The sequence below is a fragment of the Mustelus asterias genome, chromosome 23 (assembly GCF_964213995.1).
Source record: "Mustelus asterias chromosome 23, sMusAst1.hap1.1, whole genome shotgun sequence".
In the NCBI taxonomy this organism is placed as follows: domain Eukaryota; kingdom Metazoa; phylum Chordata; class Chondrichthyes; order Carcharhiniformes; family Triakidae; genus Mustelus; species Mustelus asterias.
The window spans coordinates 54,063,494-54,090,524 of NC_135823.1; the positions used below are offsets into that span (position 1 = coordinate 54,063,494).

At 48.6% G+C, this 27,031-nt stretch overlaps 1 pseudogene across 1 annotated transcript; it reads left to right on the forward strand.

Annotated features, from left to right (window-relative positions):
• Positions 1–241: 241 nt before the first annotated feature.
• LOC144510441 (cytochrome P450 2C29-like) lies at positions 242–24,113 on the forward strand (annotated as a pseudogene). The gene is made up of 5 exons (XR_013500631.1): positions 242–475; positions 8,085–8,247; positions 12,681–12,831; positions 23,160–23,319; positions 23,918–24,113. The product of XR_013500631.1 is annotated as a cytochrome P450 2C29-like (transcript).
• The last annotated feature ends 2,918 nt before the right edge of the window (positions 24,114–27,031 follow it).

A 27,031-nucleotide genomic window follows, 5' to 3' on the forward strand; every position in this document is an offset into this window, starting at 1 on the left:
CTAAGGGCTACTAGGAAGTAGCAGTGACCTTTACACTCCTGTAACAAGGCGGAGCCGAACGGAGTGTACCACATAAACAATAATAACAGGTGGAACACCCCAACCCTAACCCCAACAGTAACAAGAGTAACATATGCACAAGTACCCATAGTGGTAACCATCTATGGTTCACCACAATGTGTTAATCCATTTAGGAGCTCATTCGGGAAGGTGCTGAGATCTAACATAAACTGTGATAACTCCTGTTGGCCACATCGCCAGTTTAGATCCCAGTTTGTCGATTCTAAATGTATTCTCTTTGGATTCTGCCACTCTGGAGTTGTTTGCTGCTCTGACCATTATCCTTCGGGTGTATTTTAACACTGGGGCTAAATCTCACGGAACCCTCAACTTCCCCCCGGGACCCGCTCCTCTCCCAGTGATTGGCAACTTGCACATGTTGGATCTGAAGAAGCCGAGTGAATCTTTGATGAAGGTAAGAGAGAACCAGATTCTTACAGTAAATCGGAAAGCTGTCCTGCTGTTTGCCACCTCTGTTCAGCGCCTCGAGATGTTCATTTTTATGTTGAAGGCACTATGTGAATGCAGATTGTTGTTAAACATTGAAAATCAACCAGAGTGCAGCAGATTTCCACCCATGGGCTGTGCTGGTAAATTGACATCATACTGACAGGTAAAGAACCACAGAATTGTTAATCCGCACATAGATGACCTTCTTGATCCTTAAGAGGCCCTACTCTCTCCCTTGTTACTCTTTTGCCCTTTATGTATTTGTAGAAGCTCTTTGGATCCTCCTTTGCCTTATCTGCCAAAGCAATTTCGTGTCCCCTTTTTGCCCTACTGATTTCTCTCTTAACTCTACTCCTGCACCCTCTTTACTCTTCAAGAGATTCACTTGATCCCAGCTGCCTATGCATGTCATGTACCTCCTTCTTCTTCTTGACCAGGGCCTCAATATCCCGAGTCATCCAGGCTTCCCTACTTCTGCCAGCCTTGCCCTTCACTCTTGAGGAATCTGCTTACCCTGAACCCTGGTTAACACATTTTTGAAAGCCTCCCACTCACCAGACGTCCCTTTGCCTTCCCACAGACTCCCCCAATTAACTTTTGATAGTTCCTGCCTGTTACCATCAAAATTGGCCTTGCCCCAATTTAGAATTTTAACTTTTGGGCCAGACCTATCATTCTCCATAGCTATCTTAAATCTAATATGATTATGGTCACTGGTCCCAAAGTGATCCCTCACTAACACTTCTGTCACTTGCCCTTCCTTACTTCCCAAGAGGAGGTCACGTTTTGCCCCCTTTCTCGTCCGGCCATCCACATACTGAATGAGAAATTCCTCCTGAATGCACTCAACAAATTTCTCTCCATCCAGCCCTCTAATACTATGGCTGTCCCAGTCAATGTTGGAAAAGTTAAAATCCCCTACTATTACCACCCTATATTTCTTGGAACTATCTTTAACCTCCTTACATATTTTCTCCTCAATTTCCCACTGACTATTTGGGGGCCTATAGTACAACTCTATCAAAGTGATTTCCCCCTTCTTATTTCTCAGTTCTACTCATCCAGACTCAGTGGCCAAACCCTCGGATATATCACCTCTTATAACTGCCGTGATGTTTTCCCCAATCAAAAGTGCAACTCCCCCTCCTCTCCTACCTCCTGTTCCATCTTTCCTATAGCATCTGCACCCTGGAACATTGAGCTGCCAGTCCTGTCCCTCCCTTAACCATGTTTCAGTAATTGCTATAATATCCCAGTCCCATGTACCCACCCATGCCCGGAGTTCATCTGCGTTGCCCATCAGGGCTCTTGCATTGAAATAAATGCAGTTTAATCTGGACTTTCATTGCTCTCTCTCTCTCTGCTTTTGCCTAATCTGTCTGGTACTAGGATCACTGACACTGCCTTTACTACTTAATGTGCTCTCTTTAACTTCTGTGCTGTCCTCCAGCTTCTTTTCTGTTTCCCTCCTGCTCCCCCCTACCAAACTAGTTTAAACCCTCCCGAGTAGCTCTAGCAAATCTCCCCGCCAGGATGTTAGTCCCCCTCCAGTTCAGGTGTAACCCATCCTTCTTGAACAGGTCACTCCTTCCCCAGAAGAGTTCCCAATGATCCAAAAATCTAAATCCCTGCCCCCTGCACCAGCCCTCAAGCCACGCATTAATCTGCCTAATCTTCCTATTCTTGGAGCGGCACAGTGGTTAGCACTGCTGCCTCACAACGCCAGGGACCCATGTTCAACTCCCGGCTTGGGTCATGGTGCAGAAGGAGACCATTTGGCCCATCGTGTCTACACCATTGTAGATAAGTTGAGTGAGTGGGGAAACATTTGTCAGATGGAGTTAAATGTGGGAAAGCTGTGAGGTTTTCCACTTTGGCAGGCAGAATGGAAAATTAAAATATTATTTAAATGCAGAGTGACTGCAGTATGCTGCAGTACAGCAGTGCGGCCGAGGCCCCCGAAACCCCGGACAGCAGGAACGAGGACACCGACAACGCCCAAGGCGGAGATCGGGCCGCAAGCCCAGCACCAACCGAGGTCTACACGACACCGACCATGTCACCCAGTCGTGGTCGGGGCCCTGACGCAGGGTCGGACTGCTACCTCAGCCCTGCAGCCCTGCAGAATTTCGTCAGCGCCACAGGAATGCAGCACCTGGAGGAGGCTGACTGAAGGACACGTAAGAACTGACAAACCTTTTAAACATTAAAATGTCTTTAAAGTTTGCATCTTTAAATGTTCGCAGTGTTAAAGACAGCCTGAGATGTGCGGCCAGCTTGTCCTACCTGGTCAAGATCAAGGCCGACCTGCTGTTCCTGCAGCAGTGTGGAATACCACACCTCAGCAACTACAGGCGCTGGTCGAGTGTGTGGTCCCACGGACCGTCCATCTGGTCAGGTGGGAACAACTGCCGTTCATCCGGCCTAGGCATTCTGCTGCGGGGGGGGCAACTTCACCGTCTCCGAAGTTAAGGAGGTGGTGGGAGGACGCCTCCTCGTAGCAGATGCCACGTACAAAAACTGCCCTCTCAAACTGATTAATGTGTATGCCCCTGCCGTCAAGACCGAGCGGCTGGCACTTTTTGAACAGCTGCCACTGCTACTCACCACCTCCAGGCCAATCATACTGGGTGGGGACTTTAACTGTATCATTGACAAGGCCGGCCGATCCAACAGGGCCGGAAGTAAACTGGACGCTACGTCCAGAGCCCTGCTGGAAACAGTCAAAGATGCCAAGCTGCTCGACGTCTTCAGCAATCCAGCAGACGGAGGGCAGCATAGATACACGTGGTCGCGGCCAGACGGGTCTGTCCGCTCCAGGATCGACTTCATGTTTGCATCCCGCGCGCTCACGGTCAGGTCCACCGACGTCAAGCCGGTGTTCTTCTCTGACCACTGCCTCCTGCTGGCAGACTGTCAGCTGGAGGAAAACCAGAAAGTGGGCAGGGGGTCCTGGAAGCTTAATGTAGAACTGTTGACCCCAGAGAACCTCGAGGAACTCAAGAGGGTTTACCACGGTTGGAGAACCGTGAAACCCTTCTTTGAGTCTCCATCGCTCTGGTGGGAAACCATCAAGGGCAACATCAAGAGGTTCTTCATCCGAAAAGGGGTTCAGAAGGCCAGGGAGAGACGGGAGGAAATGTCCCGACTCCAGAAAAGCATGCAGGAGCTACTCCAACTGCGGTCAATGGGGGTGGATGTCAAGGAGGACCTCCGGGAGGTGAAGAGCCAGCAAGCCTCGCTCTTTGCCTCGAAGGCCTCCAAGGTTATCTTCCGGTCCAGGGTCCGCTCCGTGGAGCAGGACGAAACGTGCTCGTGCTTCTTCTTCCAGAAGGTGCACAGAGAAACCTCTGTGATCACAAGCCTGAAGGAAGAAGATGGCTCTGTAGGGTCATCGCAGTCTGACATTCTGAGGATTTGCAAATCCTTCTATGCCGGACTGTATGACCTGAAGCCAACAGACAGCACGGCCTCCCAGTCTTTCCTGTCGTCTATCACGCAAGTCTTGGACGAAGGCGAGCGGGGGAGCCTGGACAGACCGGTAGCTCTGGATGAGCTGACAAAGGCAGTCGAGTCCCTTCAGAAGGGTAAAACTCCCGGAAGCGACGGCTTACCGGCTGAGTTTTACTCGGCGTTGTGGGACTTGACGGGCCCGGACCTCCTGGAAGTATACGAGAGTATGCTTCTGGAAGGCAGCATGTCAGAATCCATGAGGAAAGGCATCATTACCCTCATCTACAAGCAGAAGGGGGAAAGGGTAGAAATTGGAGACCTATTTCACTATTAAATGTGGATTACAAGATTCTGGCCAAGGTCATCGCCAACCGGGTCAAGTCTGCTCTGGGGTCAGTGATCCATCCTGATCAAACCTGTGCTGTACCCGGCAGGAAGATCTCTGATAGCCTCGCGCTTCTCAGGGATACGATCGCCTACGTGCAGGACAGGCGGGTGGACACCTGCCTCATCAGTCTAGACCAGGAGAAGGCGTTTGACAGAATATCGCATAGCTACATGATGGATGTGCTCTCCAAAATGGGCTTTGGGGAGGGAATCTGCAATTGGATCCAACTGCTCTACACAGACATCAGTAGCGCAGTTTCAATCAATGGGTGGGAATCAGATATGTTTCAAATCAGGTCTGGAGTCAGGCAGGGCTGCCCTCTCTCCTCCGTCCTTTTTGTGTGTTGCATTGAACCCTTTGCCGAGGCCCTCAGAAGCGACCCAGGCATCAAAGGGGTCACAATCCCGGGCAGCGGAGGGACGCAAGTCAAAGCCTCCCTCTACATGGATGACGTGGCTGTCTTCTGCTCGGACCCCTCGTCTGTTCGCAGGCTTCTTCGAGTCTGTGAGCAGTTCGAGCTGGCCTCGGGGGCCAAAGTCAACCAGGGTAAGAGCGAGGCCATGTTCTTTGGGAACTGGCCTGACACATCCTTTGTCCCCTTCACCATTAGGGTAGACTACCTCAAGGTGCTGGGGATATGGTTCGGAGCGGCAGGGGCATGCGCCAAAAACTGGGAGGAGCGCATCGCCAAAGCCAGACAAAAATTGGGATTGTGGGAGCAACGCTCCCTCTCCATCACTGGGAAGAACCTTGTGATCCGGTGCGAGGTTCTGTCCGTGTTGTTGTACGTGGCGCAGGTGTGGCCTCTCCCCAAGTCCTGCGCAGCAGCAGTGACCCGGGCCATCTTCAAGTTCATCTGGAGATCAAAGATGGATCGTGTCCGCAGGGAGGCGATGCACAAATCTCCAGAGAACGGAGGGAAAAACGTCCCCAACGCCGCCCTCATCCTGATGGCCACCTTTGTGTGCGGCTGCATCAAGCTGTGTGTAGATCCTCGGTACAGCAACAGCAAGTGCCACTATTTTTTGAGGTTCTACCTGTCCCAAGTGTTGCGGAGGATGGGTCTGGCCACATTGCCGCGGAACGCTCCAAGTAGTTGGACCGTACCGCAGCACCTGTCCTTCATGGAGAAATTCTTCCAGAAACACACCTTTGACCACATGGCTATCAAGCAGTGGTCAGCACGTAATGTCCTTGAGTCCCTGAGAGAAAAGGAGACGGCAGATCCTGTCGGATGGTTCCCTGAGCGGACTGTCAATGTCATTTGGCAGAATGCCTCATCACCAGAACTCACAAACAAGCACCAAGACCTGGCTTGGCTGGTGGTGAGAAGGGCACTCCCCGTCAGATCCTTTATGCACGCCCGGGGTCTCAACCTCACCGCACGCTGCCCCCGAAGCGGCTGCGAGGCTGATGAGACGGTGGCACACCTCCTTGTGGAATGTGCCTTTGCAAAGAAGGTCTGGAACGAGATGCAGTGGTATTTGTCGCGGTTCGTCCCGGGCAGCTCGGTGACGCAGGACTCTGTGCTCTACGGGCTGTTTCCGGGGACGCACACCGAGACAAATATCAACTGCTGCTGGAGGGTCATCAACTCGGTGAAGGACGCGCTTTGGTCCGCCCGAAACTTGCTGATCTTCCAGCTGAAAGAATTGTCCTCGACCGAGTGTTGCAGACTGGCACATTCCAAGGTCCAGGACTACGTGCTCAGGGACGCGCTCAAGCTTGGGGCAGCCGCCGCCAAGGCACAATGGGGAAAGGCCACCGTGTAACGCGTCTCAACCGAGGCAGACCGAGGGCCGGGTAACTGCAGAATACCCTCGGCCTGCGGAACTGTGTGCCAATCTGAAAAATAACGGCACACAGTAAACTCTGACACATGTATATAGTTTTAAGAAATGAAATGTAACGGAATGTAATGTTTTTGTAAATGAGCACAGTATTGTACTGTAAAAATGATTCTTTTTTACACTGTTTATGACTTTTGGATCTGTCATTTTGCAATGTTTATTGGAGAGTTTTTTTTTGTTTGTGTGAATAAAGTATATTTTTGAAATAAAAAAAAAATGCTGCAGTACAATCTCTGCCTTTTGGCTAAGATCAAGTGTAGTGTCGGCACCCCATTGTCAGCCGCACTTGGTCAAGGTCATTGGGTTACGCTGAGGCTTCATATGTTTCATATGAAGCAATTTTTAAAAGCGGCATCTCGGCCTTTTGGCTAAGATGCAAATGAGCTCAAGTCTTGGAGGAGGATCCTCCCCCTTCTCCAATCAGCTTGACTCATGTAGATCAGGCCCTGGACAGGGTGGTTTTGGTCTCCCGTCCTGTCTTGTCAGCCTGGATCTGAGATGTCTCAACTTGTTGAGACTCTGAATTGGATTTGATTTGATTGAATTGGAAAAGTATTTAAAAAAATGCTGCAGTAAAAAGGGATCTGGCTGTCCTGGTGTATGAACCACAGAAAGTTAACATTCAGGCACAGCGAAGAATTAGAAAGGTAAATGGAATGCTGCTCTTTATTGCAAAGAAAAACGCAAAGAAAAGTCAGAAAGACTTGCTCCAACTGTACGGGGCAATGGTGAGATTGCACCTGGAGTACTGTGTATACTTTAGGTCTCCTTATTTAAGGAAGATTAAACTTGTACTGAAGCAGTTCAGAGAAGGTTCACTTCACGGAATTATTCAATTCCTTTTTGAAAATCATGATTAAATCTGCCCCCACCATTGTCTTGGGCAGTGCGTTCCAGTCCTGACCACTTACTAGTTAAAAATAGATCCCTGATGTCACCTTTGGTGCGTTTGCTTTGCATTAGTGCCCTCTGCTTCTCAACCATTCCATCAATGGGAACAGTCTCATCCCGATCTACTTTGTTTAGCTTCCTCATGATTTTGGACACAAGCTGGTTCGGACGCAAAAACAGAAAATGCTGGAGAAACTCAGCAGGTCTGACAGCATCTGTGGAGAGAGAATAGAGCCAGTGTTTCGAGTCTGAGTTCTGAGTGACCCTTTGTCAGATCTGAAGAGAAGGAAAATCGGACAAGATTTATACACTCCCAGAAATGGGCTGCCCACTTAACATTCCGAATTTCTACCCACAAATCCTTGTTTGAAGACCCTTCCAAGATATCATCTCTCCTTATTGCAGTCATTGACTCCTTATCATCATTGTATCACCTTTGTATCAGAGATATTTAAGGGATAGGAGATTGACTCATCTTTACATACAGATCTGAGTAAAATTAACTAATCAATATCCAGCACCTGTTCACTGTATTGAGTTAAATTACGAGGTATTTAACACCCATCAATAGGACCTATTAGATACTAGCATCATGTACCAGCCAGTAATACCCACCATCTTCAGACCTTCACACAGAACCAGAGGCTGGTTGCTTGGTGCAAAGCCCTTGTATCCTCACTGCCATCTGTCCAGGCAATGACAGCAGTTGAATTTGACTGCAACCTCACACTCTGGAGCTGGTACATGAATTGTCCTTTCATTGCTCTTGGCTGCAGCCCCACCCTCCCATGCCCAGTGACTCACCACATGACGATCCTGACTCTCCACTACCCACAAGAGTAAGTGCCAGTATCTGGTAACTGTGAGTGTCCTTATCAAGCTATGGTGCTGCCTCATCCCTGGTGAACATGTTACAGTGTATTATTGAGAATAGGCATGTGATGTGAATGGTTGAATGAGTTGTTCATGGAAATGTATTGCTTTTGTTTAAGCTATCTGAGAAGTACGGTACAGTATTCAGCATCAAGCTAGGATTCAGGAATGTAGTGGTGCTGACCGGCTATGAGACAGTGAATGATGCACTTGTCAAACATGCAGTGGAATTTGGTGGGAGAGCACACATCCCGATACATGAGGCAACTATAAAGGGACACGGTAATTCTCACCTTTAACTTCTCTCTTGTAAAATCTGTCAGTTCAAATCTGGCTGCATCCTGTCTGGCTTCAAACAAGTAATACTTTTTCAGACTTTGGCAATGGTTCATTTTTCTAAAGCTTAATGTTTTAAAGATAAAAAAACACCCTTTGAATATGATTGGTAACCAATTTTATGTCACTTCTGTAAAACGTGGTTGTATTTAATTACACAAACAATCAGTATAAACTACAACTGGGGATATTAATGCAGGAATGCTTCGCAAATTCATGTGGTATCCTGTTTGCCATCATTTTAAGAAGTTTAACAACACCAGGTTAAAGTCCAACAGGTTTATTTGGTAGCAAAAGCCACACAAGCTTTCGAGGCTCTAAGCCCCTTCTTCAGGTGAGTGGGAATTCCGTTCACAAACAGAACTTATAAAGACACAGACTCAATTTACATGAATAATGGTTGGAATGCGAATACTTACAACTAATCCAGTCTTTAAGAAACAAAACAATGGGAGTGGAGAGAGCATCAAGACAGGCTAAAAAGATGTGTATTGTCTCCAGACAAGACAGCCAGTGAAACTCTGCAGGTCCACGCAACTGTGGGAGTTACAAATAGTGTGACATGAACCCAATATCCCGGTTGAGGCCGTCCTTGTGTGTGCGGAACTTGGCTATCAGTTTCTGCTCAGCGACTCTGCGCTGTCGTGTGTCGCGAAGGCCGCCTTGGAGAACGCTTACCCGAATATCAGAGGCCGAATGCCCGTGACCGCTGAAGTGCTCCCCAACAGGAAGAGAACAGTCTTGCCTGGTGATTGTCGAGCGGTGTTCATTCATCCGTTGTCGCAGCGTCTGCATAGTTTCCCCAATGTACCATGCCTCGGGACATCCTTTCTTGCAGCGTATCAGGTAGACAACGTTGGCCGAGTTGCAAGAGTATGTACCGTGTACCTGGTGGATGGTGTTCTCACGTGAGATGATGGCATCTGTGTCGATGATCCGGCACGTCTTGCAGAGGTTGCTGTGGCAGGGTTGTGTGGTGTCTTGGTCACTGTTCTCCTGAAGGCTGGGTAGTTTGCTGCGGACAATGGTCTGTTTGAGGTTGTGCGGTTGTTTGAAGGCAAGAAGTGGGGGTGTGGGGATGGCCTTGGCGAGATGTTCGTCTTCATCAATGACATGTTGAAGGCTCCGGAGGAGATGCCGTAGCTTCTCCGCTCCGGGGAAGTACTGGACAACGAAGGGTACTCTGTCCACTGTGTCCCGTGTTTGTCTTCTGAGGAGGTCAGTGCGGTTTTTCGCTGTGGCGCGTTGGAACTGTTGATCAATGAGTCTAGCGCCATATCCTGTTCTTATGAGGGCATCTTTCAGCGTCTGGAGGTGTCTGTTGCGATCCTCCTCATCCGAGCAGATCCTGTGTATACGGAGGGCTTGTCCGTAGGGGATGGCTTCTTTAACGTGTTTAGGCTGGAAGCTGGAGAAGTGGAGCATCGTGAGGTTATCCATGGGCTTGCGGTACAGTGAGGTGCTGAGGTGACCGTCCTTAATGGAGATGCGCGTGTCCAAGAATGCAACCGATTCCGGAGAGTAGTCCATGGTGAGCCTGATGGTGGGATGGAACTTGTTGATGTCATCATAGAGTTGTTTCAGTGATTGTTCACCATGCGTCCAAAGGAAGAAAATGTCATCGATGTATCTAGTGTATAGCATCGGTTGAAGGTCCCGTGCGGTGAAGAAGTCTTGTTCGAACCTGTGCATGAAGATGTTGGCATATTGAGGTGCAAATTTGGTCCCCATGGCTGTTCCGTGTGTCTGGATGAAGAACTGGTTGTTGAAGGTGAAGATATTGTGGTCCAGGATGAAGCGGATGAGATGTAAAATTGCATCTGGAAACTGGCAGTTGTTGGCGCTGAGCACTGAGGCCGTTGCAGCAATGCCATCGTCATGGGGGATGCTGGTGTAGAGTGCTGAGACATCCATTGTGACGAGGAGCGCTCCTGGTTCAACTGCTCCATGTGTGCCGAGTTTCTGTAGGAAGTCCGTCGTGTCGCGACAAAAGCTGGGGGTTCTTTGTACAATGGGTTTCAGGATGCCCTCGACATAGCCGGAGAGGTTCTCGCACAGGGTCCCATTGCCCGATACGATGGGACGGCCGGGTGTGTTTGCCTTGTGTATCTTCGGGAGGCAGTAGAGATCTCCAACGCGGGGAGTACGTGGGATGAGAGCACGGAGGGTGTTCTGAAGGTCCGGATCAAAGGTCTTGATCAGAGTGTTGAGTTGACGGGTGTGTTCTTTGGTCGGATCTGCAGGTAACTGTCTGTAGTGTTCCTCGTTGTTGAGTTGTCGGTACACTTCTATATCACAAATAGTGTCACACTATTTGTAACTCCCACAGTTGCGTGGACCTGCAGAGTTTCACTGGCTGTCTTGTCTGGAGACAATACACATCTTTTTAGCCTGTCTTGATGCTCTCTCCACTCCCATTGTTTTGTTTCTTAAAGACTGGATTAGTTGTAAGTATTCGCATTCCAACCATTATTCATGTAAATTGAGTCTGTGTCTTTATAAGTTCTGTTTGTGAACAGAATTCCCACTCACCTGAAGAAGGGGCTTAGAGCCTCGAAAGCTTGTGTGGCTTTTGCTACCAAATAAACCTGTTGGACTTTAACCTGGTGTTGTTAAACTTCTTACTGTGTTTACCCCAGTCCAACGCCGGCATCTCCACATCATGCCATCATTTTAACAGAGGTATTAGTATCTTTATTGATACATTAAAAATTTAAGTTAACAGGAATCAATAGTCCCAAATTTACCATTGAAAATTAACCTGGTGTCAGTTATTGGGCCTTATTTTACCATTTTGATTCGAAGTGCTGGGCGGACTTGAAAATCGGAGTGTTTCAGATCCGACCTTTAGACCCGTTCTCAGGCGCCCCCATACGCACTCTGTCTGCAAAAATATCAGCGATTCCGAATCGTGCTGCACAAGCCTGTGGGCGGGGCTTAACGCGCCAGAAAACCTGCAGCTCCGATCGGCGCCTCGAACTGTGCATGCACAAAAAAAGTGATAGACTGCTGATCCCCTGGCACATACCTCCCAGGCCAGATAATGCCTCCCCCTGGTCCCCACAGACATTGCCCCACCCCCACAACATTACTGACCCTCTAATCTCCCATCCCCCGCCACTCAGACCGATCGTGGGTCCCTTCCCCCTACCCCCCCCACCGATCTCGAGCAGAGAACCGTCAGATGCTCGCCACCTACCTCTTCACTAACTGGAGCGCCCGAATCAAATTTTTGTGGAGCATGTCTGTTTTGTGCCGATTCTGGGTGGGCGAAGGCGGTGGTAAAGGGGGAAGTGTCAGTAAGGTTGGATGTGCGGCCCATTAAGCCAATTTAAATACATGCAAATGCACTTAAATGGCTGTTGAGCCCGTTTCAGGCGCGGTCTTGATTGCATCCATTTTTGGGCCTTGGTGAAGGGGGGACCAGCACGGAGGTGGGCGCGGATCGTGCCACTCGCCTCATGCCCGACTTTGCCAAGTTTTCGTGCCCAAAAACGGGCGCAACGTGATGGTAAAATCGGGCCCATTGATTGCGTTCAATGAAGCAGGAATGGAGGGGGAGACTAATGTGGAGCCTGAATACCAGCATCGACCAGTTGGGCTGAATGGCCTGTGTCTGTGCTGTAAATGTGAGATAGTTTTGTTTCTGTGGGAAAGGTCATGACACACGGATACAAAAAAGAAAGCCCACGAACGCCTCTACTTTATCAGGAGGCGAAGGAAATTTGGCATGGCCGCCGTGACAATTTTTACAGATGCACCAGAGAAATCATCCTTTCTGGATATATCACAGCTTGGTATGGCTCCTGCTCAGACCAAGACCGTAACAAACGACAAAGAGTTGTGAACATAGCCCAGTCCATCACACAAACAATCTGTTGACTCCGTCTACACTTCTCACTGCCTCGGAAAAGCAGCCGGCATAAGCAAAGACCCCACGCACCCTGGACAGACACTCTTCCACTGTCTTCTGTCAGGAAAAAGATACAGAAGTCTGAACACAGGTAACAACTACCTCAAGAACATCTTCTTCCCTGCTGCCATCAGACTTTTGAATGGACCCACCATGTATTAAGCTGATCTTTTTCGACACCCTATGTGTAACTCCAGCACTATATTCTGCACCCTCTCCTTTCCTTTTCCCCTATGTACTCTATGAAAAGTATGCTTCGTCTGCAGAGTGCGCGAAACAATATTTTTCACTATATCCCAATATACGTGACAATAATAAATTAAATGAAGAGTAATTTCTCGGCTTTGACCACTTTCTATTCTAGTTCATCGACAACTGAAGAGGTATTAGCATAGTAAGTGTTAAATCAAACATCTTTCATTGCCTTGAAGTTTTCATGATTTCTTTCTGATGGATTTAACTGTAGGCATTATTTTTGGTCATGGGGAGTCATGGAAACAAATGCGAAGGTTCACCTTAATCACCCTGCGAGATTTTGGAATGGGCAAAAAAATCATTGAAGGCAAAATAATTGAAGAAACCGAATTTCTGATAAAAAATGTTTGATTCTTATAAAGGTGAGTTTGTGTGAGGAAAAAACCAGAATTATCAATGTTTCTTTTCTCTGTGTGTTTCTAATTATTTGTAAATGAGGTTGAGTTACAGAGAATCACAGAAGACCCAGAACTTCCGAGAGTGGCAATCACAGTCAGATTGCCGCTCTGCCCCTTTTTACTCACCTGGATTGGAAGCTGTGTATTTACAAAGAACAAAGAACAGTACAGCACAGGAACAGGCCCTTTGGCCCTCCAAGCCTGCGCCATTCACGTTTACCTCTCTAAACCAACCGCTTATATCCCTCTATTCCCTGTTTGTTCATATGTCGATCAAGATAAGTCATAGAGTCATGAAGGTTTACAGCATGGAAACAGGCCCTTTGGCCCAACTTGTCCATGTCCTTTTCTTTTAAAACCCCTAAGCTAGTCCCAATGGCCCGCATTTGGACCATATTGCTCTGAACCCATCTTACCCATGTAACTGTCTAAACGTTTTTTAAAAGACAAAATTGTACTCGCTTCTACTACTACCTCTGGCAGCTTGTTCCAGACACTCATCACCCTCTGTGTGAAAAAGTTGCCCCTCTTTATATTTCTCTCCTCTCTCCTTAGACCCATGCCCTCTAGTTTTAGACTCCCCTACCTTTGGGAAAAAATATTGACTGTCCAGCCTATCTATGTCCCTCATTATTTTATAGACCTCTATAAGATCATCCCTCAGCTTTCTATGTTCCAGAGAAAATAGTCCCAGTCCACCAAGCCTCTCCTTTTAACTCAAACCATCAAGTCCTTTTAGCATCCTAATAAATCTCTTCTGCACTCTTTCTAGTTTAATAATGTCCTTTCTATAACAGGGTGACCAGAACTGTACACAGTATTCCAAGTGTGGCCTTACCAATGTCTTGTACAACTTCAAAAAGTCATCCTAATTCCTCTATTCAATGTTTTGACCAATGAAACCAAGCATGCCGAATGCCTTCTTCACTACTCTGTCCACCTGTGACTCCACTTTCAAGGAGGTATGAACCTGTACCTCTAGATTTCTTTGTTCTGTAACTCTCCCCAATGCCCTACCATTAACTGAGTAAGTCCTGCCCTGGTTCAATCTACCAAAATGCATCACCTCCCATTTATCTAAATTAAACTCCATCTGCCATTCATCAGCCCACTGGCCGAACTGATCAAGATCCTGATGCAATCTGAGATAACCTTCTTCACTGTCCACTATGCCACCAATCTTGGTGTCATCTGCAAACTTACGAACCAAGTCTCCTACATTCTCATCCAAATCATTAATATAAATGACAAATAACAGTGGACCCAGCACTGATCCCTGAGGCACACTGTTGGTCACAGGTCTCCAGTTAGAAAAACAACCCTCTACAACCACCCTCTGGCTTCTGTCATCAAGCCAGATTTGTATCCATTTAGCTACATCACCCTGGATCCCGTGATATTTAACCTTGTGCAAAACCCTGCCATGCGGTAGCTTGAAAAAGGCCTTGCTAAAGACCATGGAGACAACATCAAATGCACTGCCCTCATCTACCTTCTTGGTTACCCCTTCAAAAAACTCAATCAAATTTGTGAGAAATGATTTTCCACTCACAAAGCCATGCTGACTGTCCCTAATCAGTCCTTGCATCTCTAAATGTCTGTAGATCCTGTCTCTCAAAGTACCTTCCAACAACTTGCCCACTGCAGATGTGAGGCTCACCAGCCTGTCGTTCCCAGACTTTTCCCTGCAGCCCTTTTGAAACAAAGGCACAACATTTGCCACCCTCCAATCTTCAGACACCTGACCTGTGACTATTGATGATTCAAATATCTCTGCTAGGGGACTCACAATTTTCTCCCCAGCCTCCACAATGTCCTGGGATACACTTCATCTGGTCCTGGGGATTTATCTTCCTTGGTGCTGTACTGGTAAAAAATACCTCTGAGGCTGGTATGAGTCAAAATAGAGTAGGCTTTATTCTCACAAGCTTGCGGGAGAAGTCTGGCAACCTTAACAGTGATTCCCCAAACCTCTCACTGAACACAAGAAAGTAGGGACAGTTATACAGCATGGCTCCCAGCACCAGTCACGACACAAACACTGGTCTGGTCATGAATTAAAGTCCAATTGACAGTTCTTGATCATGAAGCACGATGCATCTGACCATAAATCAGAGTGTATCTGATTCTCAGGTCACGAAGCACCGGTCTCTGGCAGCTGTAGTCACGATGTAGTCTCTGGTTTCCTGCTCTTCCGCGGCTTCCCTTTGAAGTGACTGTGTGCGGTCAGCGGCCCCAGCGGGAGTCCTTCTGTCAAACATCATGGAATTGCTTTCCTTCCGCAAACCACACACAAACTGGTAGAAAAGGCATTCTCTCAAACACATTCACATTTACATTTGACTATCTATTGTTATAAGAATAAAAGTTAACTTGTATTAATGTCAGAAGCAGTATAAACAAGGGGATTAGCCATAATGAAGGGTTATGCTTGTGATGCATTCTAAGTACAAAGTTCAATCCTTTAGGTACAAAATACATTGAGTAGAAAAATATTAACCCTTTCCCTTCTTCAATGCGCTTTAAGACTTCCAACACCTCCTTCTCTGTAATATGTACACTTCTCAAGACATCACTATTTATGTCCCCAAGTTCCCTTACATCCATGCTTTTCTCAACAGTAAATACTGATGAGAAATATTCATTCAGGATTTCACCCATCTCTTGAGGATCCGCACATAGTTGACCTTGTGTCATGCTACAGTACAACGGGCCTCTTTCCCCGATCTCGGTCTGCAACCCTCAGTTCCTGGACTACCCACCGCACACCACCTGCGGCCTTTCGACCCTCCAAATTACCCCCCCACCGCTATTCAAACACCTCACCCCCGGGTGTAAGCCCATTGCCACTAAGAGCAGACGGTACAGTGCAGGGAACAGGACCTTCATTAGGTCTGAGGTCCAGTGGCTTCTGAAGGAAGGGATCATCGAGGCGAGCACAGCCCTTGGAGAGCGCAGGTGGTAGTGGTCAAAACTGGGGAGAAACACCAGATGGTCATCGATTATAGTCAGACCATCAACCGGGACACGCAGCTGGATGCGTATCCCCTCCCGCGCATATCCGACATGGTCAACCGGATTGCGCAATACCGGGTGTTCTCCACGATCGACCTCAAATCGGCCTACCACCAGCTCCCGATCCGCCCGGAGGAGCGCAAATATACGGCTTTCGAGGCGGATGGCCGCCTCTACCATTTTCTTAGGGTTCCCTTCGGCGTCACCAATGGGGTCTCGGTCTTCCAGCGGGAAATGGACTGAATGGTGGACCAGAACGGGCTGCGGGCTACCTTTCCGTACCTGGATAACGTCACCATCTGCGGCCATGATCAGCAGGACCACGACGCCAACCTTAACAAATTCCTCCGCACGGCCGCTCTCCTAAATCTGACCTATAATAAGGAGAAGTGTGTCTTCCGCACTCACCGCCTCGCCATCCTGGGAAATGTGGTGGAAAACGGGGTCATCGGCCCCGATCCCGACCGCATGCGCCCCCCTATGGAACTTCCCCTCCCGACCACGCTTAAAGCACTGAGGAGATGCCTGGGCTTCTTCTCATACTACGCCCAGTGGGTCCCTAATTACGCGGATAAGGCCCGTCCGCTTATCAAATCCACCCTTTTCCCCCTGTCGGGAGAGGCCCGCTCGGCCTTCGACCGCATCAAGGCAGACATCGCGAAGGCCACGATGCACGCTGTGGACGAGTCAATCCCCTTTCAGGTGGAGAGTGATGCGTCTGACTTCACCCTGGCCGCCACCCTCGACCAGGTAGGCAGACCCGTAGCCTTCTTCTCACGAACCCTTCAGGGCTCGGAAATCCGACACTCCTCAGTCGAGAAGGAGGCTCAGGCCATCGTCGAAGCAGTGCGACACTGGCGCCACTACCTAGCTGGCCGACGGTTCACCTTGTTCATGGACCAACGTTCAGTGGCTTTCATGTTCAACAACGCGCAGAGGGGCAAGATTAAGAATGATAAGATACTGAGGTGGAGGATTCAGCTCTCCACCTACAATTACGATATCTTATACCGACCCGGGAAGTTCAATGAGCCTCCAGACGCCCTGTCTCGTGGAACATGTGCTAGCGCGCAGGTGAACCAACTACAGACTCTCCACAATGACCTCTGTCACCCGGGGGTCACCAGGCTCTACCATTTTATTAAAGCCCGTAATCTGCCCTATTCTGTTGAGGACGTCCGGTCTATAACCAGACACTGTCCGGTCTGCGCAGAATGTAAGCCGCACTTCTATCGGCCGGATCGGGCACACCTCATAAAAGCCACCCGCCCCTTTGAACGCCTCAGCGTCGATTTCAAAGGGCCCCTTCCTTCTTCTGACCGCAACATCTATTTCCTCAACGTTATAGATGAGTACTCCCGATTCCCCTTTGCCATCCCCTGCTCGGACATGACCTCGACCACGGTCGTCAAGGCCCTGCACGGCCTCTTCACCCTGTTCGGGTACCCCAACTATATCCACAGCGACCGGGAATCCTCATTCATGAGCGATGAGCTGCGTCAGTACCTGCTCTCCAAGGGCATAGCCTCGAGTAGGACTACCAGCTACAACCCCAGGGGTAACGGACAGGTGGAGAGGGAGAACGCGACAGTCTGGAAGGCCGTTCTACTAGCGCTACGGTCTAAAGGCCTTCCAGTCTCCCGCTGGCAAGAAGTCCTCCCCGATGCACTACACTCAATCCGGTCCCTCCTGTGCACGGCCACCAACGCCACCCCCCACGAGCGGATGTTTGCTTTCCCGAGGAAGTCCTCCTCGGGAATCGCACTACCGTCGTGGCTGGCGTACCCAGGCCCCATTCTGCTCCGGAGGCATGTACGACCCCATAAGTCAGATCCCCTAGTTGAAAAAGTCCAGCTCCTCCACGCCAACCGGCGAGCTGATGTGGACGAGACTGGTCCAGCTGGATCGCTGCCACCGTAGATCCCGAAGAGTCATCAGCCGGCGTCCAAGATGGCAGCTCCCCTGTCTCGCATGCGGTCGGCTGTGTCCAAGATGGTGGCCCCCTTGACTCCCACGTGGCCGATGGCATCCAAAATGGCGGCTCCCCGGGCTCACACGTGGTCGCTGGTGTCCAAGATGGCGGCCCCCTTGACTCCCACGCGGCTGATGGCGATCGGGTTTTCTGTTCCCTTGGGTCGCATGCTGCGCTATTCGATTTCGACTTTGCCTTGCAGACTTTCGCGTAGTGGCCTTTCTTTCCACACCCTGAGCAGAACGCCTCCCTTGCCGGGCAGCGTTGTCGGGGGTGTTTCGCTAGGCCGCAAAAGTAACACTTCGGGGCTGCCGCGGCCGTTGAGTCACTGGTGGGGCGCAGTGTGGCGTAAATCGGAGGCCCTCCTAGGTACTGGGATGATATTGGCCGTGAGGCCCACGATGTCGCGTGGTTGGGCGTGTACGCCTCGAGGTTACGTGATGCTACTTCGAGGGATTCAGCGAGCGCTACAGTTTTTGGAAGATCTAGCCCACCTTGTTCTAGCAGGCGCTGTCGAATATAGTTGGATGCGATGCCCGTAACGTAGGCATCGCGGATCAAGTCCTCTGTATACTGCGCAGCGGATACGGCCTTGCAGTTACAAGCCCTGCCGAGCGCACAAAGTTCGCAGAGGAACTGTGCATTTGATTCCCCCGGCCGCTGTTTACGGGTAGCTAGCAGATGCCTGGCGTAGACATCGTTCGTCTGTTGGCTGTATTGGCCCTTTAAGAGCGCTAGCGCATCAGCGTACATTTCTGCATCACAGATGGTGGCGAAAACTGCGTCGCTTACCCGGGCATTGAGCACGTGTAGCTTGTCTGCGTCAGACCGGATGACCGTGGAGGCTCCGAGGAAGGCTTCGAAGCACTTCAGCCAGTGATTAAAGCTGTTGGCTGCCCCCGGCGCTTGCGGATCCAAATTTAGAGTGTCAGGCTTTAAAAGCTGCTCCATTCTGTTGTTTTGCTCTGTGAATAAAATTGATGCACTATCAGTTACGACGTGAAGACTTCTGAGAGTGAGGGAATACTAATAGGCTTTTATTCACAGAGAACAGGAGCACACCCTTGTAGCTGACCTGGTCTGGACTGAGGCAAGGAGGAGGGACCATCACCTTTATACCCCCACTCTGGATGGAAAGGGAGGGGTCTCAGGTGGAAAGGGAGGAGTCTCGGGCCAGGTGCAGCATGGGTGTGTCCAGGCACATACATGTAGTAACAGTGGTTCACCACACCTTGTTGATCCTTAAGAGGCCCTACTCTCTCCCTAGTCACCCTTTTGGCCTTCGTGCATTTGTAGAAGCTCTTTGGATCCTCCTTTGCCAAAGCAAAGCAATCTCATCTCCTCTTTTTGCTCTCCTGATTTCTCTCTCAACTCGACTCCTACACCCCCTATACTCTTCAAGGGATTCACTTGATCCCAGCTGCCTATGCATGTCATGTACCTCCTTCTCTTTCTTCACCAGGGCCTCAATATCCTGAGTCATCCAGGGTTCCCTACTTCTACCAGCCTTACCCTTCACTCTAAGAGGAATGTGCTTAACCTGAACCCTGGTTAACACACTTTTGAAAGCCTCCCACTCACCAGACATCACTTTGTCTTCCCACAGACTCCCCCAATTAACTTTTGAAAGTTCCTGCCTGTTACCATCAAAATTGGCCTTGCCCCAATTTAGAATTTTAACTTTTGGGCCAGACCTATCATTCTCCATAGCTATCTTAAATCTAATATGATTATGGTCACTGGTCCCAAAGTGATCCCTCACTAACACTTCTGTCACCTGCCCTACCTTATTTCCCAAGAGGGGATCAAGTTTTGCCCCCTCTCCAGTTGGACCATCCACATACTGAAATTCCTCCTGAATACACTCAACTAACTTCTCTCCATCCAACCCTCTAATACTATGCCTGTTCCAGTCAATGTTGGAAAAGTTAAAATCCCCTCCTATTACCACACTATATTTCTTGGAGCTATCTGTAACCTCCTTACATATTTGCTCCTCAATTTCCAGCTGACTATTTGGGGGCCTATAGTACAACCCAATCGGGGGACTAGCTAGGGTAATGCATGGGGTTATGGAAATGGAGGCTGGGTGTGATTCTGATCGGTGCAGACTCGATGGGCCGAATGGCTTCCTTCTGCACTGTATGATTCTATGATTCTGCACTCTCGCTAGCACGTGGCACCGGCAGTAGTCCAGAAATTACTACCTTCGAGGTCCTGCACTTTAGCCTGTAAGTTTTTCGGGCAACTCAGGCCTTTTTTTTTTATGAGCTGGGAAAAGGACTTGAACCCTAAAGAACTGTGAAAGTGGCCACACTTGACTGCAGGACTTGACCAAAAATGTCCCAGTGAGCCCAGCCAGCCTGTGTGTGTGTGTGTGTGTGTGAAGGGGCCCAGTCCAAAATTTGCAAGCAGCCAGAAACCAGACAGACTGCTGATTAGGTTATCAGCAGCACAAAAAGAACCTCACGACATCACCAGACTAGGCCGGCAGCAAGACAATGCACCTGGTCTGGACTCAATACAGGTGATAATGGCCTTGTCCCAGAGCGAGGAGAAGCCCATTTCCCTAATGGGAAAACAATTAAACGATCTCCGATGGAACAATACAGGACAGCAAGGGACCTATCACCTGGGATGGGACCATCTGGTCTCTATGGACTGTAAGATCGCAGCTGCAAATAACGAGCAAGCCTTTGTCTGTGGAACTGCCGGCTGGAAGGGGGGCGGAGTTGGCAGGAAAAAGAATTCAAGTTTACAATATAAAAGGATGGTCAGGCCGGCCATTTTTTTCTCTCTTTTCTCTTCGGACCAGCATGACAGCACTCTCCACTCGGTCGTCTCCAGTACGCAGCCTGAAGCCCACTGAGCAATTTAAACTAGGATTGTGAGTATCCCCTGGTAATTCGCGAAGTTCCCGAGATCATCATAGTGGATGAGGCTTTGGGGAAAGGGGGGGGCGCTTTTGCATGCACCTTTCATAGTTTAAGACACTGGTAAACTTGTATAAAGTAAGAATTCTGTGGTGTCCGTTTTAGTATTCCTTCCATAGTTATAGCCTTATAGAGCATAAGGCATCGTGTGTTGTTTTCCTGGTGTTTGGTGACCTTTGACCTTGATGTTTTAATATATATATCTTTGACTTCCGTTGGAGTCCGTTTTGATCTTTTCAATTTCTCACCAATGATCTCTGACTAAGTCACAATATAAATATCCCTTACCATAATTCCGGAGTCTAGAACTGAGGGTACCCTGGGCGCTTCGAAACCGCCCACTCAGGAAAGGCTGCCAGGTAGTGGATAGGCAGCAGTTTCCTTTTCTCTCTCTTGGGAGCGCTACTCTAGTGAAGTAGACGCAAGGTGGCCATTGTTCCATCGGCAAGAGAGAGAATCACTCGGGCATTGGTGGGGTTTGGGTGACGGAGAACCAAACCTAAAATAAGCCCAGTGGAGTTAAAAAGAGGGATCCCGCTACAAGCCTTCTGCCTAACTCTCTATATTCACATTTCAGGACCTCATCCCTTTTCCTACCTATGTCGTTGGTACCAAAATGTACAACGACCTCTAGCTGCTCACCCTCCCCCTTGAGAATGTCCTGCAACCGCTCAGAGACGTCTTTGACCCTGGCACCAGGGAGGCAACACACCATCCTGGAATCTCGATCGCGACCACAGAAACGCCTGTCTGTGTCCCTAACTAGCGAGTCCCCTATTACTGCATCTCGCTTGCTCTTTGTCCGACCCTGCTCTGCAGAAGACCAGGTGTGGTGCCACAGGCCTGGCTGCTGCTGGTATCTTCCCTGACAGGTTATCCCCCTCAACAGTATCCAAGACTGTATACCTGTTTGAAAGGCGAATAGCCACAGGAGACTCCTGCACTACCTGCCGGCCTCTCCTGGCGGTCACCCATCTACCTGTCTGAACTTGTGATGTGACAACCTCCCTGTAACTAGTGTCTATCACACTCTCAGCCTCCTGTACGCTCCGCAGTGCATCCACCTGCTGCTCCAACCGAACAATGCGGTCTGTGAGGAGCTGCAGCTGGACACACTTCCTGCAGACTAAGTTGTCAGGGAGACTAGACTGCTCCCTAATTTCCCACATCTGGCAGGAGGAGCATACCATTGCCCTAGCTGCCATATTGCCCTTGTACAGGTAAAAGGATAAAAGAATCTCAACTCACCTTTCCCTTGCTTGTGGCCCTCCCGACGTCCTTTTTTTCTTGGTTAGAGGAGGAAGTAGGGAGAGAAACACTGAAGTAATGTTTGGGGTTCAGTTGTCCCTTTACAACAACTCCTCCACAAACCACCTTCTTAAATGTGCCTAATATATTTCCCTCAACCATCTCACTTGGCAGTGCATTCCAGGCATCCACCTCCCTCTATGTAAAAAACTTCCACTGAACCTTTCCCCGCTTTGCTTGAACTTGAGCCCCCTTGTATTTGCCATTTCTGCCCTGGGAAAAGGCTTCCAACTGTTCACCCTATCTCCCTCTCAGAATTTTATAAACTTTTATCAAGTCGTCTCTGAGCCTCCATCCTTCCAGAGAGAACAATCCCAGTTTATACAATCTCTCCTCATAGCTGATACCCTCCATACCAGGCAACATCCTGGGAAACCTTTTCTGGACTCTCTCCAAAGCCTCTACATCCTTCTGGTAGTGTGTGGTGACCAGAATTGGACACTGTATTCCAAATGTGGCCAAACCAACGTTTTATACAACTGTAACATAATTTGCCAACTTTTATACTCGATGCCCCATCCGATGAAGGAAAGCATGCCATATACTTTTTTCACTACCTTTTCCACCTGTGCTGCCACTTTTAAGGATCTGTGGACCTGTACTCCCAGATCTCTCTGTGTGTCTATGCTGCTGATGGCTCTGCCATTTATTTTATAGTTCCCATCTGAATTGGATCTATCAAAATGCATCACCTCACATCTGTCTGGATTAAATTCCATCTGCCATTTCTCTGCCTAATTTTCCAGTCTATCTATACCCTGCTGTATTCTCTGACAAACTTCATCACTATCCGCAGCTCTCCCAGAACCGCCGTGACCAACTGGGTTCTAGTTCTCCAGTTGATCCATCTCTCATTTCAGGATGTGTTCTCCATTTCCTCAGCACAATTTGTATATCTCGGGTGGATTAGAAAATTCTAGTCAGATCCCTGCTAACCCCTCTCTGTGTTCCTATAACAGCCTCAGGAACAATCCGAGTGTCCTCGTTACCTGAAGAGCAATGCAATTGTGATTTTGTTGTGAAGGATCAGCACTAGATTGTGTGTGTGCATGTTTTGTTTGCAGGCCAACCCTTTAACCCAACGATCATACTGAGTGCTGCAGTTGGTAACATAATTTGCTCGATACTGTTTAGTGACAGATTTGATTGTGAGGACGATAGGTTTGTCGGAATAGTAAAGAGATTGAATGAAAACATTCAACTTGCTGGTTCCCCCATGGTCCAGGTAAATCCCATCTTTCATCAGCAACAGAAATACATTCCAGAAAAGAGCACTTGCGACCAGCAGCAGCTGAAAGGGGTGGGGGATCTATAGTGGAGTCTCAAAAAGCCTGTGTGGTGCAATGTATTAGTTATGTGGAGGAGAAGCGCACCTTAATAATTTACCTGAAGGAGGTTACACTCTCATTGTCTTCAAGCTCGTTTGAGAACCTTAAAAGTTATGGAGCCAAGATGAGTAAATAGCTTTGGACATAGAGATTGGCTGGGATCTAATTTAATGGGAGCATCAGGCCCGACTGGCTGTATGGCCTCCTCCTGCTCCTGTGCTGTTATTTAATAAGAAGGAGGAATGTTACAACTCTGAGCTACAAAGAAGCAGGTGGGTAATAATCAAAGAGATTCATGTTAACATTTGTACCGAAGCTCTTTGTTCGGATGAACACTAATGGGTGCACAATCTGGACACTTTAATGTGATAGATTCAGAACATTTTAAAGATTTATTAATTGCACTGTTCTCATTGTGGAATACTGGGATGTGAGCAGGTTATTGATTTGCTTTGATGTTGAGATAAATGCCATCACTTTATTTTTATTCTATTGCTGTACAATGCATTTCCCTTCTTGGGATTTCTTCTTGGATCACACAAAACATTCTTCTCCAATACTAAGGAGAATATTGCTTACTTGAAGACCCTCTTCAACAATCACCATCAGAACCTGGATGAGAATGACCTGAGGAGTTTTATTGATGCATTCGTGTTGCGACAACAACAGGTAGAAACACGACTTCCCTGACAGCATCTGCAAAGTGTCCGAATAAAAAGCAATATCCCAGTGTATTCCTGATGAGAATTTTAGTAATTGTGACTAACAAATGAACAAAACGTTCTGGGGAACATTCAACCCTAACATGACTTTTTAAAACTTTACTCCTTTTTACTTGGTTTCAGTTTGCATCTCTAAACTTAACAGAAGATGTCTGACTGGTTGCAAATGATAAAGTCACAGACTGATTTACTGCGACCGGCACTGTATCTGCACATGTGCAGGATGTGCTCCCCCTAGTGTTGGAACAGGAATGAACTGTCTCTGGAGGGACGGGACACACGAACAATGCACAGGAGAACCTCACTAAGAAATGGGGAAGGTCATTGTGACATCGTCTGATGGTCCCAAACTGCATCAATGCAGAATATACATACAGTATTTACTGTCTCCGGAGAGACAATACTCAGTCTCTGCATTGTCGTTACCGTACATAGAATCAGAGAATAGAATCATAGAATCCCTGCAGTGCAGAAGGAGGCCATTTGGCCCATCGAGCCTGCACCAACAGGAATCCCATCCAGGTCCTATCCCCATAACCCCATGTATTTACCCTGACATCCCCCTGACACTAAGGGCCCTATTTTACCCTTTTAATTCTAAATGCTGAGTGGACTTGAAACTGGGAGTGTTTCAGATCCGATTTTTAGACCCGTTCTCAGGCGCCCCCATACGCACTCTGCCTAAAAAAATAGCAGCGATTCTGAATCATGCTGCAGTAGCCTGTGGGCGGGGCTTATCACACCCGAAACACTGCAGCTCCAATTGGAGCCTTCAACTGCGCATGCGCAGTGAAGAAAATAGAAAAACCCTCCCCTGCCACATCGCCCCCGGGCCAGAGAATGCCTCCTCCTGGCCCCGACAGATATTGCCCCATCCCCATGACATTACTGAGCCCGTTATCCCCCACCGGATGCAACCCATCACGGCCCCCTGCCCCCCTACCCCCCACTGATCACACGCAGAGTGACAGTGGACACCCCTGCCCCCTCGCTCCCCTGCCCGCTCACCAGAGCCATCTGACCTGCATCCCTCCCCCCCACCAGAGAATCCTCTGTCCCACCTCTCTCCCCCCACCAAAGAGCCATCTGACCCACCTCACCCCACCAGAGAGCCATCTGTCCCATCTCCCTCGCCCCACCAGAGAGCTATCTGTCCCATCTCCCTCCCGCCCACCACCCCATCACCAATCTGAGTCTGAGAGCCGCCGGAAGCTCGGAACGTACCTCCTCTTCAGAAGCTGGAGCGCCCGGATCGGTCCTTTACGGACCATGTCTATTTCGCGCCAAATCAGGATGTGCGAACGTGGTTGTAAAGGGGGAAACTCTGGTAAGTTTGAGCGTGCAGACCATTCAGTCAATTTAAACGTATGCAAATGCATTTAAGTTGATATCGCACCTGTTTCGGGTGCAATCCCGGTCGCGGCCATTTTAAGCATTTGGTAAAGGGGGAACAGGCGCGGAGGCAGTCGCAGATCACGCTACTCACCTCATGCCTGACTTTACCAAATCTCCGCACCCAAAATCGGGCAGAACTTGAGTACAATTGGGCCCATAATGTTCAATTCTGGTCGTCACACTACCCAGAAGGATGTGGAGGCTTTGGAGAGGGTACTGAAAAGATTTACCAGGATGTTGACTGGTATGGAGGGCATTAGCTATTAGGAGAATTTGGAGAAACTTTGTTTGTTCTCACAGGAACGACGGAGGTTGAGGGGCGACCTGATAGAAGTCTACAAGATTATGAGGGGTATGGACAGAGTGGATAGTCAGAAGCTTTTTCCGAGGTTGGAGAAGTCAATTAGCAGGGGACACAGGTTTAAGGTGCAAAGGGCAAGACTTAAAGGAGATATACGAGGCAAGATTTTTATACAGAGCGTGGTGGGTGCCTGGAACTCACTGCCGAAGGAGGTAGTGGAAGCAGATACGACAGTGACTTATAAGAGGCATCTGAACAAATACATAAATAGGATGGGAATAGAGCGATATGGTCCCCGGAAGGGTAAGGGGTTTTAGTTCAGTCAGGCAGCATGGTCGGTGCAGGCTTGGAGGGCCGAAGGGCCAATACCTATGCTGTAATTTTCTTTGTTCTTTGTTCTAAACTGCCCTCTTGTTCGTTTATGAGTCTGTGTTGAAATCATTTAACTTAGTGTAGGTAGTTCTGTCGTGCCTTAATACTTAATGCTTTTTAAAGAGGTTTATTAGCCTATCAGAATTTTCGCCCACAGCCCCTATTAATATTTTCCTGGGTACTGGATGTTTATCAGCTGCCCTTTCAACCTGACCTGCAACCTTCAATGACTTTTGCATTATTGCTCCCAGGTCCCCCTGCTCCTGCACCCACTTTAGAATCGTATCCTTTAATTTATATTTTCTGAAATGTCCAAGAAATACTTTGTGATAAATTTCAATACTCGGTGTCCAGCTGCACGATTCAAGTGGGGACTTTATTACACATGTGAGGAGCCAACGCTGGATCATCCAGGCACTTTTACACTAAGTTTCCAATGAGCACAGTTTATTTATGTTTTCATTATCAGACACAAGTTAATGCTATGAAACAGAGAAAGACCCCAGTGGGCTGATAATTGTGTCCAAGGTTGTGCGGATGAGGTGGAATGGCCATGCTAAATTGTCCCTTAGTGTCAGGGGGATGAGCAGGGTAAATACATGGGGTTATGGGGATAAGGCCTGGGTGGGATTGCTGTTGGTGCAGGCTCGATGGGCCAAATGGCCTCCTTCTGCACTGCAGGGATTCTATGATTCTATTCTCTGATTCTATGTACAGTAACTACAATAAGAAGTTTAACAACACCAGGTTAAAGTCCAACAGGCTTATTTGGTAGCAAAAGCCACACAAGCTTTCGGAGCTGCAAGCCCCTTCTTCAG